At 48.6% G+C, this 19,054-nt stretch overlaps 1 protein-coding gene across 1 annotated transcript in view; it reads left to right on the forward strand.

Moving 5' to 3' along the window:
• The first annotated feature begins 13,201 nt into the window (after positions 1 to 13,201).
• The window catches only part of LOC138553546 (zinc finger protein 850-like), a 67,623-nt gene continuing 61,770 nt past the window's right edge, over positions 13,202 to 19,054 (forward strand). Inside the window, exon 1 of the mRNA XM_069642567.1 lies at positions 13,202 to 13,287. The gene's annotated coding sequence lies outside the window, so the exon portion shown is untranslated. The remainder of the gene's footprint in view (positions 13,288 to 19,054) is intronic.

A 19,054-nucleotide genomic window follows, 5' to 3' on the forward strand; every position in this document is an offset into this window, starting at 1 on the left:
GCTTGGGAATAAGCCAATGTAACACCCTAAAGAGTTTCAAGTTCAAAACACAGTCACTATTAATATATATACATCCCTTATTCCTTATTAGACAAGTCTTAGTTAACACCACTTATTTTCAGACAGAGGTGAGCGCTTAACTAAAGAAGGCACTCCAATAAGTTATCAAAAAAGAGAGGGAAAAGGCAGAAATTAGAAAAGCACACAACACTAATACTTTAGAAGCACCCAGCAAGGCAGGAAAGTCAAAGTCTACTAGTGAGCAAAAAGTTCAGAGGCCTGGCTCCCTCTTGGAGAGAACAGAACAGCAATGCACCCAAGATCACAGTTTAAGAGGCTTTGCAAAAGTCTTGCAGAGAGTTCAAAAAGGAATTAGTTCAGCTCAGAAAAGTTCAGTTAGGCAGCCTAGGGTCAGCCCAGGTGGTAAGTCGAGGATTTAGTAGTCACCCCGTACAGACCGTTGCAAGGGAGGCTAGGTGGACACAGTACCTTTAAGATGGAGAGGATACACCAGTGGGGGCAGTTGTTCCTGGCAGCGGGGGGAAGTCGCGGCGTCGTTCAGAGGAAGAGAAGATCTCGACGTGGAGGAAAGCTAAAGGTCGTTGCACTGCCAGGGAAGAAACCAGCCGCGGAGTTCTCCGGTTAAAAGGTAGTACCCTTTTATTTGCGGTAGTGGTAAATCGTGGTATCCCAGTTGCCGGGGTGCTTGGCACAGGCAAGGTGGCCACGAGATGATCCGGGAAGGCAAAAAGATGGGCAAACTGGTTATCACCATCAGTCAAAGGAAGAAGACTCCCCGGATGAAGATCTTCTCTGTCATCGGGAAAAGTGGTGAGATGGTTCAGCAGGGCTCCACAAGTGGTGTTGTCGTTGCAGGTCGGGCCAGCTTCTCCCTCCTTGGATTCTTAGGTCCTGTGGCGACTTCTGAAGTTCCAGTCCCCAAAGCCCTGCTTTTATGCAGCAAACCCCCACTCATCAGTCCTAGCTGTCACTCAAACATGCTAAGTGGTGAGCCGGGGCGGCTCACCACTGGGCCAATCACACAAGAGTGCGACTTGAGTTGCCGAGGCAACTCAGTCCAGGGTGCCTAAACCCCCCCTCCCACACATCCTGTAGACCCAGACAGAGTGGCACCACTTTTGGAGGCTTCTGTGTAGAAGCCTGCCAAAAAGTGGAACAAAGGGCTCGACTTGGGTTGGAGTTACAGAGGCGAACACAAACGCCATTTTAAAACCGATTTCTGACAAAAAGACCCAACCGGGGAATAAATATTAAATAAATAACCCGGCGGTATCTTTAACATTGCACCAAAAAGTGGTGCGTTTAAAATGAAAGGGAAAATCCCATAGAAAATATTCCGGTGGAATATTTTGCGTGGTAACCACTGCCACCAGCCAGAAACTCGACGAGGGGGGTCTGCACAGTGCCCCCTTGAAAAACAGATCCAGGGGTAATCTAATTACCCCTACCAGTACTTCCACAATATGATGGTTTGTACTGGTTCTGTTCCCAATTTAAGACTAATAAAGTCAATGGTGACTTTACATGACCTGGGAGACAGTAGTCAGTCCCAGGGTATGGAGTCTATGTTTGGGGGTCACTATGACACCCCTGTGTTACTGCACTGAGGGTGCTATCTAACACACTTACCAAAAACCACATGAAACCCTATGGAGTAAAAGACCCCATAGCCCATAAAACACATTACAAAGTCAAAGGATATCTCAAAGCATGTCTAAGAGTGGGAGAAAAAGAGTCTCACTCTAAGCAGGAGAAACAAAATAAACCCCAAAAATCCAGCAAAGCTGCTGGGAAGGCTTCACGCCCCCTCACAGCATTCATCACGCCATTTGGCACGTTTCGATACACACAAATGCTGTTTGGGTTATTATCTGCCCCATCGGCATTCCAAAGAATGATGAACTCACTACTGCACAGCATTGACAGCGGGCCTCAATATGAGCATGGCGGTAGCCATGCCTGTATGGCAGCCACGGCTACCGCCATGCTCGCTACCGGCACTGCCTCCCGCGATTGGGTAATAACCGGCCCATTACTAGATGAGTGGGCTAGTAATTGCCCATTCGCGGTGGCGGTAATGCCGGGCTCCCGATCCCCATTTTGACCCATAGGGCAGAATGGGGGTGGGGAGCATGGTTGCACCGGTACCGTCGATAACAGGTCCCTTAGCGGGTCCCTTCCTTAACGCCTGGTCTGACCAGGTGTTAAGGACAGGACCCGTTAAGGGACCTGGGCGCAAATAACGGGCTTGGCATATGCCGGCCCATTATTTGCACCCTCCCATTCCCATTGAGCCCTGTGGGGGCTCAAATGGGAATTGGGACTGGTTTGGTGAATGGGGACTTACCGGTCCCACCAAGGTCTGACTAGACCGGTAAGTCCCCATTGCACCAAACCGGACACAGTACCATTATTGGTGGCAGTCATGGTGCAAATAGCGCCATGACTATCACTAACCTCGGAATGAGGGCCTATAAGTTTACCATCAAGCACCGTCCAGGCAAGGAAGACAACCCGGTCGAGTACCTGTCCCACCACCCCACGGATCCGGCATGTATGCAGCCCTCCATAGCAGACGCCTACATCAACTACGTTGTACATCACCTGCAACCACTCCCAGTACAGTGGTCAGAAATCATCGTCCAGTCGGAACTGGACCCAATGCTGAGAGTTGTCAGACATTGCATACAGGCAGACAGACGAGCACACATGAGACAGCAGGCCAAACATGATCTGAAACAGTGCGTGACGACATCCGATGGATAGACCAGGTCAGAGATGAACTCTCCATAGTTGAGGATCATGTCATCCTAAAGGGCTGCAAGGTAGTGATACCAGAGTCACTCTGCGAGAAGACTGTACAACTAGTGCATGAAGGACACCGAGGGGTAGTGGCCACAAAGCGGCTGCTGAGGCAAAAGCTGTGGTTCCCAAGATTAGATGATGCATTAGTGGAAAACATAGTAGGAGGATGCACAACATGCGCACAGGTAGCCCCGCCGCCACACCCAAACCCGCTGCAAATGTCTCTGCTCCCAGCACAAGTGTGGGACGAGCTAGCGGTAGACGTGTTCGGGGCCCCTCTGGAATGGCACATACGTTCTAGTGCTCATCGATGAACACTCGCGATTCCCGGAAGCACAACTTGTTGAGAGCACTGCAGCCACCTGCATCATCCCGGCACTCCATCACATGCTGTCTGCATATGGGGTCCCGAGGGTGATCAAATCTGACAACGGCCACCTTTCACCAGCCTAGACTTCCAAAACTTTGCGAGATACAAGGTGTAGAGATATCACGGGACTTTCAGTCTCGTGAGATCTCGCGAGCGGAGGTGGAAGCTGCAGATCCCATACGAAAAGCCGACAAGCCGGAGCAGAGGGCACGGAGCAGCATCAGCTCCCGTGTGCTCCTCTATTGACTGACCACCATCCATCATTGGGCCTAAACTCATACTGCAAAGGGCAGTTTTGCAGGGCCTGTTGCCCTCAGTTAACCACAGGTGTTGTTAATGCTTAAAGAGAACTGATGATGTTAAGAGAATAATGGCGTGCCATCAGCAAATCCTCTGTCCACTGAGCTTTATTTTACAACACATGGGTTTCCAATATAGGAGAATAACCCCCAGGTGGCCTCAAACAAATGGCATTATGGAAAATTTCATGGCCAACGTCAAACGAACACTACAGATTGCCAACATAATAAACAAACCATTTGAACAAGCTCTCTACCAGCTATTGAGAGAGTATCGACACACCCCTCACAGCACCACAGGAATCTGCCACGCTGACCTAATGTTCAGGAGACCTGTCCAGAACAGACTACCAGAAGACCCGAGTCCGAAGCCTTCAACCCTCCTCAAACAACAAGCGAGGAAAAAGCACACAGAGGAGAAACAGAAAATGAAGGACGCCAGAGACGCTTGAAGGAGGGCTCAGGAGTCGACCCTTGAGCCAGGAGATCAAGTACTGATACGGCAACCAAAAGCAAGAAAGGAAGATGCCACCTTCGCACCCGACCTACTAACGATAACGCAAAGGAAGGACAACAAGGGAAGGAAGGGAAGGGGGCAAGATAGGAACCGTTAAAACGTCACAGATGCACCAGCACAAAACACTTGGCCTTAGATAAAGAATGCCCAGCGAGGGACAAAGAATGCGCGGTGTGCAAAAAGATTGGACATTTTTCAATAGTGTGCTGTTGGCGGAATAAAAAAGTCACCAGCGTCAATGCCGAACACAACACAGAGAGGGTGTTACGCTCACCTGGCTTCCACAGGGGTGTCGGACGGAACTGGACTCCCACGGTCTCCACCAGTGTGATGCGTAGTGCAGAGATGACTGACTGGACTGGCCCACCTAGCTTCGTCTGCTTGACCCGTGGAATTAGTCTCCTAAAGATGGGGAAAGGGAATTAGCCACCCGTGGATTCGAGTATTAGCACCTCACTGCGTTCCCACTTATCACCTCCGATATGCCCTTTCACAAAGCTCACCTTATAGTTTTGAATGATGAGCTCTCCATCCTGCGAGGAATGGAGGGGCGCGTTGATGGCCAGTTACTTCACTGGCTTGAAGATATTGGAAGAGTTCTAAAGAGTTCACAATGTCTGAGTAATCACTCTGTCCAATTCCTTTGTTTTCTGTTGCAGCTTAGATCCAAAAGAAGGTCGTCTTGTGGCAGCTGAAAGTGATCAGGTAAGAGTCTGTGTTATCCAACATTGTCCAGTAAAAGTTGCCAAGGTTAAACTTGCTGCTTTCTCTTTTCATGCAGGTGCGGCAAAATAGGATTTGGCGTTCTGGTGATTAATACCTCCGGCGGTAAAATCAGGTAAATGTATGATGGGAAGAGATTGTCCTTGTTTGTTCCCTTGGCTCACCTTGTCGTTGTTCTTGTTCCCCCTTAGGTGCTGGAATGCGGTAACCAAGTGATGGAGACAGCGCCAGACCGTGATGGTGCTGCGAGGAACGGTAAGTATGGAGCGGCGCTGCTGCTGGCGAAGCGACGCGTTTAAAATGAAATCTTTTTCTGGTTCAAAGATGAGTTGAATCTGAAATCAGGTAAGAAATCCAGTAATGTTCTTGTTCTAACCTTTCTTCTTAAAATAGTTCCCTAGGTAAAGTAGCCCCTTCCAAGCCTCACAAGGGCTTGGATTCCTTGCAGCATGGTCTGCATCAGGTAAGTTTAAACATATGAGCCTGATGTCCCATATGAGCCTGGCGCCACAGGCGCCAGGACTGTACCCAGATGGCCCCTAACAGGGGTTGCTGGGCTTGCTCCAGATGACATGATGCCTGCTTCCTGGGTTGATGGTCTGGATGCCCGGGGGCAGGCATCATGACAGAGGGAGTCATCCTCTGACGAGGAGGGGAGGCCTACTGTCATAATGGTGAACAGCCCATGGGCCAGGAGAGAAAAGCCTCACTGCGCCATTAAAATAAACGGATTGGTAACGAGAGTTATGGCAGAGTCAGGCTCTGACTTAACTATATTACCCCTGCGCACATACAAAGAGGTGATGGGCACAGAGACAGTCAAAGTATTCAGCACCCGGCACAAGCCCACGGTGTTTGAAGTAGCATCCATTGACCTACTTGGCTATATGAAAGGAAAAGTGGAGTTTAAAGGGAGAGAGACCACCACAAGAATATACTTCAGTCAAGAAGGCCCAGCAGTGCTTGGTTGGGATGATCAGGCTAAACTGCAAATCAAGCTTGATCCCAGCACAGAGGACCAGGTGTTGTCAGTCAGTTCAAGAGGAGCACCGGTAGCCAGAGAAGGTTATCCAAAACTGTTTTCGGAAGGGCCTGGACACATCAAAGGCTTTGTCCACAAAATACTACTCAAAGCCAACGCGGTCCCCGTCAAACACAGAGTAAGGCCAGTATATGCGACCGCTAGAGACACGCTCAAAAACCAACTTGACAAAATGGTGAAAGAAGACACCATCGAAGAAATCGAAGCATTAGAGTGGCTGAGCCCGGTCGTGCTTATAAAAAAACAAAATTCACAAGATTTAATGGTATGCATAGATCTCTGCAGCTTAAACCTGGAAGTAATTGCAGACAGCTACCCCCTGCCAAGCATCAACAAGTTAATCCTCATGATGAAGGAGGCCAGAGTGTTCTCCAAGTTAGATATGAGGGAAGCGTACCATCAAATACAGTTACACAAAGACTCCAAGCCATTGACCGCATTTATCACCCTGTTTGGCACTTATCAGTTCACGAAGTTGCCGTTCGGCCTGTCATCTGCAGCCTCAGTGTTTCAACGCATGATGGACGCACTACTACGAAACGTAAAGAACGTGTCCTATTTCCAGGATGGTATCTTAGTGTACGCTGCAGATGAGCAAACTTACGATGCCACATTGAGGAAGGTCCTCACCAAGCTGCATGAAGCTGGAGTGAAGGTATGAGAAATATGTACTGAAAGCACAAGAAGTCGAATATCTGGGGTACAAAATATCAGCGCAAGGCATAAGCCAAAAGCACAACCTGCTGTGAGCAATAATCAAAGCTCCCAAACCTACCAATAAGGATGAAGTGAGGTCATTTCTAGGACTGGCGGAATATTATGCCAAATTCATACCCAAATTCTCGGAAACCTCAGCGCCGCTTCGCGAGCTACTCAAAAAAGGCTCAGAATTCACATGCCAAGAAGCTCAGAAGAAAGTGGTGGAAAGCATCAAACAACATATCGTGGAAGCGCCGTGCCTACAACCATTCAATGCTGACTGGTTGACAGTCTTCACCACGGATGCCAGCGTGTATGGATTAGGAGCCGTTCTCACCCAGAAAAAAGGAGACACAGAACAAGTAGTGGCATTTGCCTCCAAAGCCCTATCCCCAGCTGAACAAAATTATTCCACAGTCGAGAAAGAGATGCTGGCCTGTTCATGGGCCGTGGAACACTTCAGGACGTACGTATGGGGCATGAAATTCAAGTTGGTCACCGACCACAAGCCCCTCATCCATATGCTCAGTCCAGGAGGCACCAAAGTGTCGACACCCAGGTTTGCATGCATAGCAGCCAAGCTGCAAGAATACACCTTTGAGCACATCTCAGGGTGGAAGAATTTGCAGGCAGGCTGCATGTCAAGATTGCCAGAAAGAAAAGACAAAGCCACCATTTTCCTGCAAGAAGAATGTATAGTAGCTTCCATCATAGACTTCAGGGCACCAGACTGCCTGGAGCTGAGCGAAAGACATTGGCTGGAAGAAGATGGGAAAGACCCCACCATGGTGAGAATCAGAGAATGGATCAGGAATGGATGGCAAGATGAAAGGGCAGTGCCAGAAGGAATGAGACCATACTGGCAAGTGGCAGAAGAAATCTCAGAGATGGATGGCATAATCATGAAAACTGACCAAGTAATTCCACCCACAGGAATGAGAAAAATCATTCTGTGCAGAGCCCACATAGGGCATCTAGGGAACACCATGACGTGACGAAGATTGAGGGAAGTATATTGGTGACCATCCATGGATCAGGAGATTTGCACTATGATTGAGAGATGCCATGAGTGTCTCAACAGTGATAAACGATGAAAGCTCAGACAAGCTCCCATGATTCCCACCGAGATCCCCGAAACAGTGTGGTCAAAAGTAGGATTGGACTTTATTGGACCACTGGAGGCGATGATGCCCGAACATTGCTATGGCATAGTGATGGTGGACTACCTATTGAAGTGGGTTGAAACTGAGTTTGTCCCCAACATCACAACTGCCACCGTGATAGAAGTCCTCACCGCTATCTTTCAGAGGGAAGGGCTCCCCAGTGAGTTAGTGACAGACAATGGGGTGCAGTTAATTTCTAGAGACATGGAGTTGTTCCTGCGGAAACACAACATTTGTCAGAGGAAAGCAGCGTTGTATCATCCACAAGCAAATGGACTTGTGGAGAGAGCAAACTGATTTATTAAAGGAGCCATCCAATTGACGACCGCCTCAGGGATGGATCCCCTCAAGACAGCCAAAGAGGCCCTCGCAGCTCACAGACTAACGTCCAACAGCATTACCCAAATATCCCCATTTCGCATGTTGAGAGGGAGGAGAGCGGCATCCACACTAGTGCCACCATGGTTGGCTAGAGTAAGAGAAGACGACGAAGTAGACATGTTGGAAGTAGTATGGAGAATAAAGAAGAGCAAAGCACGCATGAAAAGGGGGAGTGACAGAAGAAGGACAAAACAAGGTTGGGAGGTAAAAGGAGGTTGGATCGAAGTACGTTTACCGACCAAATACCAAACGACAGGTTCAAGGTTCAGCAGACCCATAAAAGTGATTCACAGAGGGACCAACCATGTCCGCACCGAGGATGGCCGCACATGGAACATGGAGAGAGTAGCCATTTTCGAAAAGAGTCCCGAGGGAGAAAAGACCCACGAAGGACCCAAAACCCATGAGGGTCAGGACAGAGAGACTGTGAGAGAACAAGAGCCGGAGACAGGCAGAAGAGAGGTAGAGGAGGAAGAAGTTGAGGAAGACGCACCCATGGTCGTTCAGGAAACTGATCAAAAGCTGGACACCAGCAGCGAGAGGGATGACTGGCCGAGAAGGGAACACAGAAGACCGGTGAGATACAATGGGCCTCATTACACGGATGGCGGAGAACCATGGCGCTATTAGCGCCATGGTTCATGCCGGTAAAATTCCGGCACCGCCTTGGCAGAAAGGGGAATTACCGCCCCATTCCAAGATTTGCGGGGCGGTAATTCCCCCTTCCCCCATTGCCCTTCCCCATTCCCATTTTTGCCCCATAGGGCATAATGGGAACGGGGAAGGCGCTAATTACGGTACCGCAAATTGCGGTACCGTAATTAGCTCCATGGGTCCCTTTGCGGGTTGTTTTTTACGCCTGCAAAAAGCAGGCGTTAAATTCCCCAACCCGCAAAGGGACCTCGTAGTAAGGCGGTAAGGATTTAACGGTACCAGTAAAATACTGGTACCGGTAAACCCTTACCGCCATCCGTGTAATGAGGCCCAATGACTATGTCATGCAGTAATTTGTTCTGAATTATCAAAGGGAGGTGTGTAGAGATATAGCAGGACTTCCAGTCTCGCGAGATGTCGCGAGCGGAGGCAGAAGCAGCAGCTCCTGCACGCAAAGCCGACAAGCCGGAGCAGAGGGCACGGAGCACCATAAGCTCCTGTTTGCTCCTCTATTGACTGACCACCATCCATCATTGGACCTAAAGAGTCATACTGCAGAGGGCAGTTTTGCAGGACCTGTTGCCCACAGTTACATGCGGTGTTATTAATGCTTAAAGAGAGCTGATGATGTTAAGAGAATAAAGAAGTGCCATCAGCAAATCCTCTGTCCACTGCGCTTTATTTTACAACACATGGGCTTCCAACATAGGAGAATAACCACCAGGTGGCCTCAAGCAAATGGCATCGTGGAAGGGTTCATGGCCAACGTCAAACGAACACTACAGATCGCCAACATAATAAACAAACCATTTGAATAAGCCCTCTACCAGCTATTGAGGGAGTATCGACACACCCCACACAGCACCACAGAATCTGCCCCGCTGACCTAAAGTTCAGGAGACCTGTCAAAACCAGACTACCAGAAGACCCGAGTCCGAAGCCTTTAACCCTACTCGAACAACAAGCAAGGAAAAACGACACAGAGGAGAAACAGAAAAAGAATGACGCCGCAGAAGCTCGAAGGAGGGCTCAGGAGCCGACCCTTGAGCCAGGAGATCAAGAACTGATACGGCAACCGAAAGCAAGAAAGGAAGATGCCACCTTCGCCCCCGACCAACTAACGATAACGCAAAGGAAGGGCAACATGATTACGGCCGAGAGAGGACACGCATCAACAACACGCAATGTATCGTACTTTAGAGGGGCGATGGCTCCGTGTTAGGCAGAATCATGTGCAGTTCCCTTGGGGATCACTGCAAGAAGAGTAAGACTACAGGAGTAAGTAGTAAACCCAATTGGTAGCAGTCTGTACCACCCAGATTTACCTGGTAGCTGTGGCTGAGCAGTCAGACTTCTCTCAAGAAGAGTAGGGCAGTATATAGAGTATACACAATAGGGCTAAAAACACAGTAGGGCAAACAAACACTGACCAGAGCTTTGTATCAAATGTATATAATTATTTATTTAAAACACACTTTAGGAAATACACTAGCACTCTAAATCAAAAGTAAGTTAAAACACAGTCAGGTAAAGTATACACACCTCCCTTGATAACTATTAGACAAGTCAGAGTTAAAACACCACTATTTGTTAAAACAGATGTGAGCGCGTAACCTAAATGGCACTCCAATAGTTAAGTTAAAGAGAGAGAAAAAGGCAGGGCATAAAAATAAAACAGTTCCCAACACTTTTATAGGTTCAAAGCAATTAAATGAAGGCAGTATACACTGTAGAGTCAAAGTTCATAGGCCAGGCCCACTTTCAATGGAGCAAAGCAAAATGTGCCCAAGATCACACAGTTTAAAATGCACTAAATGTCTTTACAGAATGTTCAAAAGAGGTCGAGGTGATTCAAAAAGTAAAGTTAGATGGTCTGGGGCCAACCCAGTTGGAAAGCCAAGGATTTAAGGGTAACCTTTAGCAAACTGTGGAAAGAGAGGAAGCTCCAGCGGTGGCAGTTGTTCCTGGCAGTGGTTGCAGTTTGTGGTTTCGACCAGGGGAAGAGAAGATCTCGTCGAGGAGGAAACTTGGAGTCAATGCACTGCACAGGGATGAAACCAGCCGCGGAGCTTGTCGGTTAAAAGTTGTGTTCCTTTTATTCACGGTCAAAGTGGTGAAGCTTGGCTATCCAGCCGCCGGGGTGCTTGGCACAGGCGATTTGACCAAGAGACGTCCTTGACGACGAAATGGCGAACTGGTTGATCCCACCAGCTCAGAGGAAGACGCCTATTTTCAGTAGAAGATCTTCTCTTGTCGTCGGGAAAGTGGTGAGGTCTTTGCAGCAGGGCTCCACCGGTGGTGTCGTCAGTTGCAGATGGCTTCAGTTTCTCCCCTCTTCAGATTCTTAGGTCCTGTGGCAACTTCTGAAGTTCCAGTTCCAAATGCCTTGCTTTTATGCAGAAAAACCCTGATTCAACAGCCTAGCAGTCACTCACACATGCTAAGTGGTGAGCCGGGCGGCTCACCACTGGGCCAATCAGAATAGAGTGCGTCTTGGGTTGCTATGGCAATGCAGTCCAGGGTGCCAATTCCCCTCCTCACACATCCTGTGGAACCCAGACAGAGTGGCACCAGTTGGAGGGCTTCTGTGGAGAAGCCCGCCAAAAAGTGGAACAAAGAACTTGACCTTGGTTAGAGTTACAGAGACGGACACAAACACCATTTTAGAAAAGAGTTTTGGCAAAAAGTCCCAACCGGGGCATTTATATTAAATACATAAACTGGCGGTATCTTTAACATTCCACCAAAAAAGTGGTGCGTTTAAAATCAATGGGAAATCCCATAGGAAATATTCTGGTGGAATATTTTCCGTGGTAACCACTGCCACCAGCCAGAAACTCAACAAGGGGGGACTGGACAGTGCCCCCTTGAAAACAGACCCAGGGGCAATCTAATTAACCCCTTCCAGTACTTCCACAATATGATGGTTTGTGCTGTTTCTCTTCACAATTTGAGACTAGTAAAGCCAATGGTGACTTTACATGCCCTGGTAGACAATAGTCAGTCCCAGGGTATGGAGTCTATGTTTGGGGGTCACTATGACACCCCTGTGTTACTGCACTTAGGGTGCTGTGTAAAACACATAACAAAAACACATGAAGCCCTATGGAGTAAAAAGGCTACTCCATAGTCCATGAACACACACCAAGTCAAAGGACATACCTCAAATCATGCCTAAGAGTGGGAAGAAAAGAGTCTCACTCTTAGCAGGAGAAAATAACAAACCCCAAAAATCCAGCAAAGCTGCTGGGGACTCACTAGGTTTGGGAAATTAGCCTTATAAGAGAATTCTCCCTAACACTCCGCCGGAGGCTGGGTGGCAAAGGGACAATGATAACCCCTCGAAACCAGAGGAGACCACAAAGAAGTCGCATAAAACCCCAAAAGCTCATAGAAGACATGGGGTAATGGACGAGAGCAAACAAGTACTCTAAAAAGGGGGGAGATGTCAGGATGCACCTTAACATCCTCAAAAGCAGTCTCCCCACATCGTTATGTGGGAGGATCACCGTTGTGGTCCTAGGCAAGAGGGAAGTGACCTTGGGGTTAGGGAAGAGTCTGGCTAGAGAGGCAGTTGAAGATTGTAGAAAATAAAGACGTGTGCAGAGATCCTGTGTGTCCCGCGTATCATTGTGCCTGCGTGAGGTGCGTAGTGAGAGTGCACAGTATAATATTTTACACCTTAATAAACACCCATATCTCTATCAAGTGTCCTGTGTTCATTGAGGGGCACCACATACAAACGCCATATAAATGTCCAATAAATAAATGCTATTGCGGACACATTGTCCATTTCTGGAGATTCTCATTTTGGTTTATAAATTGAAGGGCATCCCGCACATTTCTGCTCACTTGGTGCGATTCTATGGGGTGGGTTAAGGGATTCCATTAAATATGAAAACTTGTGACGTGATTGGTCTTTGCTATTGGACAAGCTCCGGACGTGCGCCCTCAGAAATGCACGCGCATGCGCAGGGTAAAGACATTTCTCACCAGCTTCCGGTGTGAGGCTGCAGGCCATTGAATGTGTTCCCTAAGCGCAGCGCGCGCATAATGCGCTCTAAGGCACTGCGCACGCGCACTAGAGACAGTCTCGCCAGGGCGCGGGTTTCGGTTACCGGTTGCAGATTAAATGCCTTGACATTAGACATAAGAGCGCGTGAGTGGTATGACATTTCCACCTACTGAGCATGCGCACTGGCAACGTTACTTCCCCGATTTGCGGAATTCGGCTCCAGTCTACCGAGCTTCTGCCTTGAAACCTTAAGCACTCCTGAGCATGCGCAATCGAGGTTCCGTGTAGTGAGCATGCGCATTAGAGACCCTATCTCCCGAGTGCTGTTTTCGGCTCCGTTCTACCGAGTTTCTGCTCTGAAAGCCCGGGGAGCTCCTGAGCATGCGCAAACGAGGTTTCCGTGTAGTGAGCATGCGCATTAGAGACCCTATCTCCCGGGTTTCTGCTCTGAAAGCCCGGGGCGCTCCTGAGCATGCGCAGGAGTGCGCACTGATCTACTGCGCATGCGCGGAGGAGAGAGAGCGCTCACCCCTTACCTCTCTGCTTAAGACGGGGAAAGGGCCGGATCTTCCCTTTCCCGGGGAGCTGGGGATCGAAGGTCAGAGCTACACGGTTCCCTTTCTATCGTTTATTCTTAACTCTGTGCGCATGTTTCAGCCTCAAGCCCACGGCAATTGCACCTGCCACGGCCGCTGGAGCCCCAGAGTGGCAGGCGCCTGTGGGGGTGCATGGGGGTGCAGAGTGCTGCCCGCTGGTGCATGAGGGGGAGGGGGAGCCTTGCTTTGCAGCTGGATCCCTTTGGGGCGCAGGGGCGCCGCAGCACTGGCTGTTCCTTGCAGTGGCGGCACTGCAGCTAGGAAGGTGCCCCAGGACTCGTTGTGCTTAGTGACTGCCACTGCCAGTCCAGTCACTTAAAGGCGAGGAGCACGTCCCTCCTCCCAATCCCAGTCAAACGCAAACTGTGAGGCCCCTCAGGACATGCGGCTCCTCCTTTCATCATTAGCACGCCCTTTGGAACATTGTGAACATTTACAGTCGTGATGAAAAAAAAGAGTGCATTTCACCAAATCCGTTTTCACTTAATGTGAAATCTTCAAAAAATCTTCAGATTTGTTTGGGGAAGTAGGTACATTTTAAAACATAGATGGGGTGGGGTAAGGTGATGTGATAAGGTGGGGGGCGGGGTCTCCACCGCATAATACTATATATTTTTTTTAACAAAAATAATTAGAAGATTTCACCTTTAGGTGAAGTACATTTGGTGATATAGCAATCTGACATTAGAACAGTGAGATTTTTTTCAAGCTTTCAATGTTTTGCATCCTATGACTTTTTTAGTTTTCCATTCAGGATGTGGAAAACAAAGATACAACATTATTTTGGCTCAATATCTTTCTACAAGGATTTACATATTGTAAGGTTGCTTTAATATGAGATTTGTTTTATTGTGATTGGATTTACACATTTTAAAAATATATGAAATGCATCATCACACAAATTTAGCAAAAAAATACAATGGGCCTCATTACACGGATGGCGGAGAACCATGGCGCTTTTAGCGCCATGGTTCATGCCAGTAAAATACCGGCACCGCCTTGGCGGAAAGGGGAATTACTGCCCCATTCCAAGGTTGGCGGAGCGGTAATTCCCCCTTCCACCATTGCCCTTCCCCATTCCCATTTTTGGCCCATAGGGCATAATGGGAATGGGGAAGGTGCTAATTACGGTACTGCAAATTGCGGTACCCTAATTAGCTCCCTGGGTCCCTTTGCGGGTTGGTTTTTAACACCTGCAAAAAGCAGGCGTTACATCCCCCAACCCGCAAAGAGACCTCGTAGTAAGGTGGTAAGAATTTACCGGTATTTTACCGGTACCAGTAAATCCTTACCGCCATCCGTGTAATGAGGCCCAATTACAAATTTAAACACGCATTCAATCTAGACAACCTAACACATTTAAAAAATGCCTTAAGGAAATCGCCAAAGACACATATTCCCCCCCACATGAGTCTGGCCCACAGTAGTTCCCTAGAAACATGTATCGATAATAAAGAGTTGTCCTCTGACAAAGACTAGGGGTGTCATTCCGAGATTGGAGGCAATGATGGTGCTTTTAGCACCATGGCTGCTATACAATACCAGGTCCGGTCTGGCTGAATGGGGACTTACCGGGTCATTCCGACCCTGGAAGACCCAGTAAGTACCCATTCAGTAAACCATTCTCCATTCCCATTTGAGCCCCCCATAGGGCTCAATGGGAATGGGGAAGACGCTAATAACGGTACCGCAAATTGCGGTACCGTTATTAGCTCCAAGGTCCCTTAACGGGATCCGCTAAGGACGTGTGGTCTGCCCACACGTCCTTTGTGGTTCCCGCTTAGGGACCTCGGAATTGGGCGGTAAGGTTTTACAGTCATCCTTACCGGTGCCGTTAACCCTTACCACCCAACTCAGAATGACCCCCTAGGACATTCCAGGACCCAATCTCGCAAAGTTTCAGCAAATCAGGAACATTACAAAAGGAACAATTCTAGTTAGAGCCTAATGTTTCAGACAGGCCCCAATATTTCTATGCCTATAGAGAGATCGAATTTTAGCACAAGGAAAGATGGTCTTTTTTTCCTCAAAAATTTGGTATACTCTGTGTAGGAAGAGTGTGTTTAAATGGCGTCCAATGTCAACAGCCGGTCCTGCGTAAAAAAGTTTTGATTTAACTCCTCCAGGTCGATTAAAAAACGTTCCTCTGCCATCTTGCTTAAGTGTCATGCTGCATCGCCTCCCTCGGTTGTCTGTCTGGAGTAGGTTGAAGCGCCGCCCCGCTTTGGTGCTCTGTTTCTGTGGTTCCGGCATTCTCCCATACTACCAACATGGCTACTGACACTCTGAGATCACCTAGTCCTTTGTGTCTATGGCACCCAAGAACGGCCTGTCATCATTCTGAACCAGCTTTTCATCTTCAAAGCCTCATAAAAGAAGAGGAGGGACTCCGAGCTTCACGTCGCAACGCTATACTTGGTTAACCTAGCTCAGTGCTCTCCCTTGTTCTCTCTTGCTCTGAATTGCTCCAGTTTCGTTGATCTCCTTGTTCTTTCTTCCATTTGGTTCTGCTCTCCTGGAGTCTCTGTTCCTTGGCTGCGTCCTGATCCCTGCTCTGGCTCTCTCCTGGACCTGACTCTTCACCTTGTCTTGTCCATCTCCTTCTTCATTGCCACATCATCTGGTCTTCCTACCCGCAAGACCTTGCAAGGCTTATCGCTGCCACTGAATGGGTTTTTCCCCCTTTTTCTTGGAGATTCGCTCCGAGCGCAATCCCGTCTGTTGCATCTTTGCCGGATGGCGTGGCATCCCAAGAGAACTGCCCTTTTCCTGCAGGAATCCCGTTTGAGGCACACACATCATCCTAGCCCATCTGGTAAGCGGTCCACCAAACCGCAGGTAATCCATAAACCTGACATGAAGTCAAAAGAAAGCAAATTCACCCATAGCCTGAGAAACTTAGAATAATTAAGCAATTGTCTCCACGTTTAACGTGCTTGTAAGGATGTAAGAACCAACTCATGCCAAATAACTGCATTAAGAATGGACAGTGCAAGGGTCCGAACCTCTTTCCATAAATCCACTGCAGAATGTTGAAATAGCTACCCAAATCCAAGAGGCACAAATCAAGCCCATAACGTAAAACTAGGTCAATTTTCATAAGGGAATAGCAAAGAGCAGGAAGAATGGAGAATTTACATACTCTAGACAGTAACCGTTTCGTGTGTGAGACGAAAGAGTGAGCTTGGCCCTGAGAGAGTCTTGCCACATAGCAATAGAAGAAGAATTTGGCAGGTTGTATCCCAGACATCTGCCAGAGGGAACCTGCTCTATCCTTTCCTATCCCAGAATCCACCACATAAGCTTAGGTTTAGTGCGCCTTGTAAAGATAATAGTTTTTATTTGGAACGATAGGCCTGCAGGTTATTCTTTGCCGCATAGTGAAGAAAAACATTTGTGCTGCAGGCCAATGAGTGTGCGGTCGAAAAAAATCAAATCATCTACAAATGTGAGCCAGTGCAGCCTTAAATGGCCCAACCGAGCAGGATAGATGCTATCCATCTGCCACAACTCTTCAATGTCAGTCAAATATTTGAAGAGGGTGGGGTTACAATACAGCCCTGCTTAAGACCTACTTGTGTAGGAATTGACCTAGAAAGTGCACCTTCCCAAGTGAGGCAAATGTTAATCAAGGTTTTTCTCTGAAGAAGGCCAATGAGCTGCACCAATTTCAGAGAAACTCCAAATCATAACAATTTAGACCAGAGATTTGCTCGTGTCACACAGTCAAAGGCAGAGGACATATCCAAAGCTGCCATACAGACTGATCCAATACCACAGTGTCTCACGCTATAAAGGGAATGAGCCAAAACAGTGGCATTCAGGACTGTGCCCATATTCTGCCTAAACCTCACTTGAAATCCTGACAAGACAGAAGTTTGACAAATGACCAAATTTAGCTCTCTCGCTAAAAGAATTGAGAAAACCTTACTGATGGAATCGGTTACAGCAATTGGTCTGTAGTTTTTTGGTAAACTTGGATCTCCCTTTTTGTAGACCAGAATGACAACTGATTGTGACCAAGAAGAAGGAATATTATGGGTCTCAAAAATATAGTTCAATGGGCCTTAAAATAGGGGATCCAAAGAAATGGAGCATTCTTCAAGACAAAAGGTGGGATGCCATCTGGGCCGGGGCCTCTAAATGATTTCAGTCTAGAAAGACCCCATTCAATCTCCTCCTCAGTCCATGGACAAGAAGCATGAGTAATCGTACCCATAGCCGAGTCCTGTATCCTGGAATAAACCTGCGGCAGCAGGGACTTCTCTCTGCATAAGGGACGGGGCAGTCCATGGACAAGAACCAAGAGTAGTCGTACCCATAGCCGGGTCCTGTATCCTGGAATAAACCTGCGGCAACAGGAACGTCCCTCTGCATACGGGACGGGGCAGTCCATGGACAAGAACCAAGAGTAATCGTACCCATAGCCGGGTCCTGTATCCTGGAATAAACCTGTGGCAGCAGGAACATCTCTCTGCATACGGGACGGGGCAGTCCATGGACAAGAACCATGAGTAATAGTACCTATAGCCGGGGCCTGTATCCTGGAATAAACCTGCGGCAGCAGGAACGTCCCTCTGCATATGGGACGGGGCAGCCCATGGACAAGAACCATGAGTAATAGTACCTATAGCCGGGGCCTGTATCCTGGAATAAACCTGCGGCAGCAGGAACGTCTCTCTGCATACGGGACAGGGCAGTCCATGGACAAGAACCAAGAGTAATCGTACCCATAGCCGGGTCCTGTATCCTGGAATAAACCTGCGGCAACAGGAACGTCCCTCTGCATACGGGACGGGGCAGTCCATGGACAAGAACCAAGAGTAATCGTACCCATAGCCGGGTCCTGTATCCTGGAATAAACCTGCGGCAGCAGGAACATCTCTCTGCATACGGGACGGGGCAGTCCATGGACAAGAACCATGAGTAATAGTACCTATAGCCGGGGCCTGTATCCTGGAATAAACCTGCGGCAGCAGGAACGTCCCTCTGCATATGGGACGGGGCAGCCCATGGACAAGAACCATGAGTAATAGTACCTATAGCCGGGGCCTGTATCCTGGAATAAACCTGCGGCAGCAGGAACGTCTCTCTGCATACGGGACAGGGCAGTCCATGGACAAGAACCAAGAGTAATTGTACCCATAGCCGGGTCCTGTATCCTGGAATAAACCTGCGGCAGCAGGAACATCTCTCTGCATACGGGACAGGGCAGTCCATGGACAAGAACCATGAGTAATAGTGCCTATAGCCGGGGCCTGTATCCTGGAATAAACCTGCGGCAGCAGGAACGTCCCTCTGCATATGGGACGGGGCAGCCCATGGACAAGAACCATGAGTAATAGTACCTATAGCCGGGGCCTGTATCCTGGAATAAACCTGCGGCAGCAGGAACGTCTCTCTGCATACGGGACAGGGCAGTCCATGGACAAGAACCAAGAGTAATTGTACCCATAGCCGGGTCCTGTATCCTGGAATAAACCTGCGGCAGCAGGAACATCTCTCTGCATACGGGACGGGGCAGTCCATGGACAAGAACCATGAGTAATAGTACCTATAGCCGGGGCCTGTATCCTGGAATAAACCTGCGGCAGCAGGAACGTCCCTCTGCATACGGGACGGGGAAGCCCATGGACAAGAACCATGAGTAATAGTACCTATAGCCGGGGCCTGTATCCTGGAATAAACCTGCGGCAGCAGGAACGTCCCTCTGCATACGGGACAGGGCAGTCCATGGACAAGAACCAAGAGTAATTGTACCCATAGCCG

Source organism: Ambystoma mexicanum, unplaced genomic scaffold (genome assembly GCF_040938575.1).
Source record: "Ambystoma mexicanum isolate Mex_15411 unplaced genomic scaffold, UKY_AmexF1_1 Mex_scaf111, whole genome shotgun sequence".
Lineage (NCBI taxonomy): Eukaryota > Metazoa > Chordata > Amphibia > Caudata > Ambystomatidae > Ambystoma > Ambystoma mexicanum.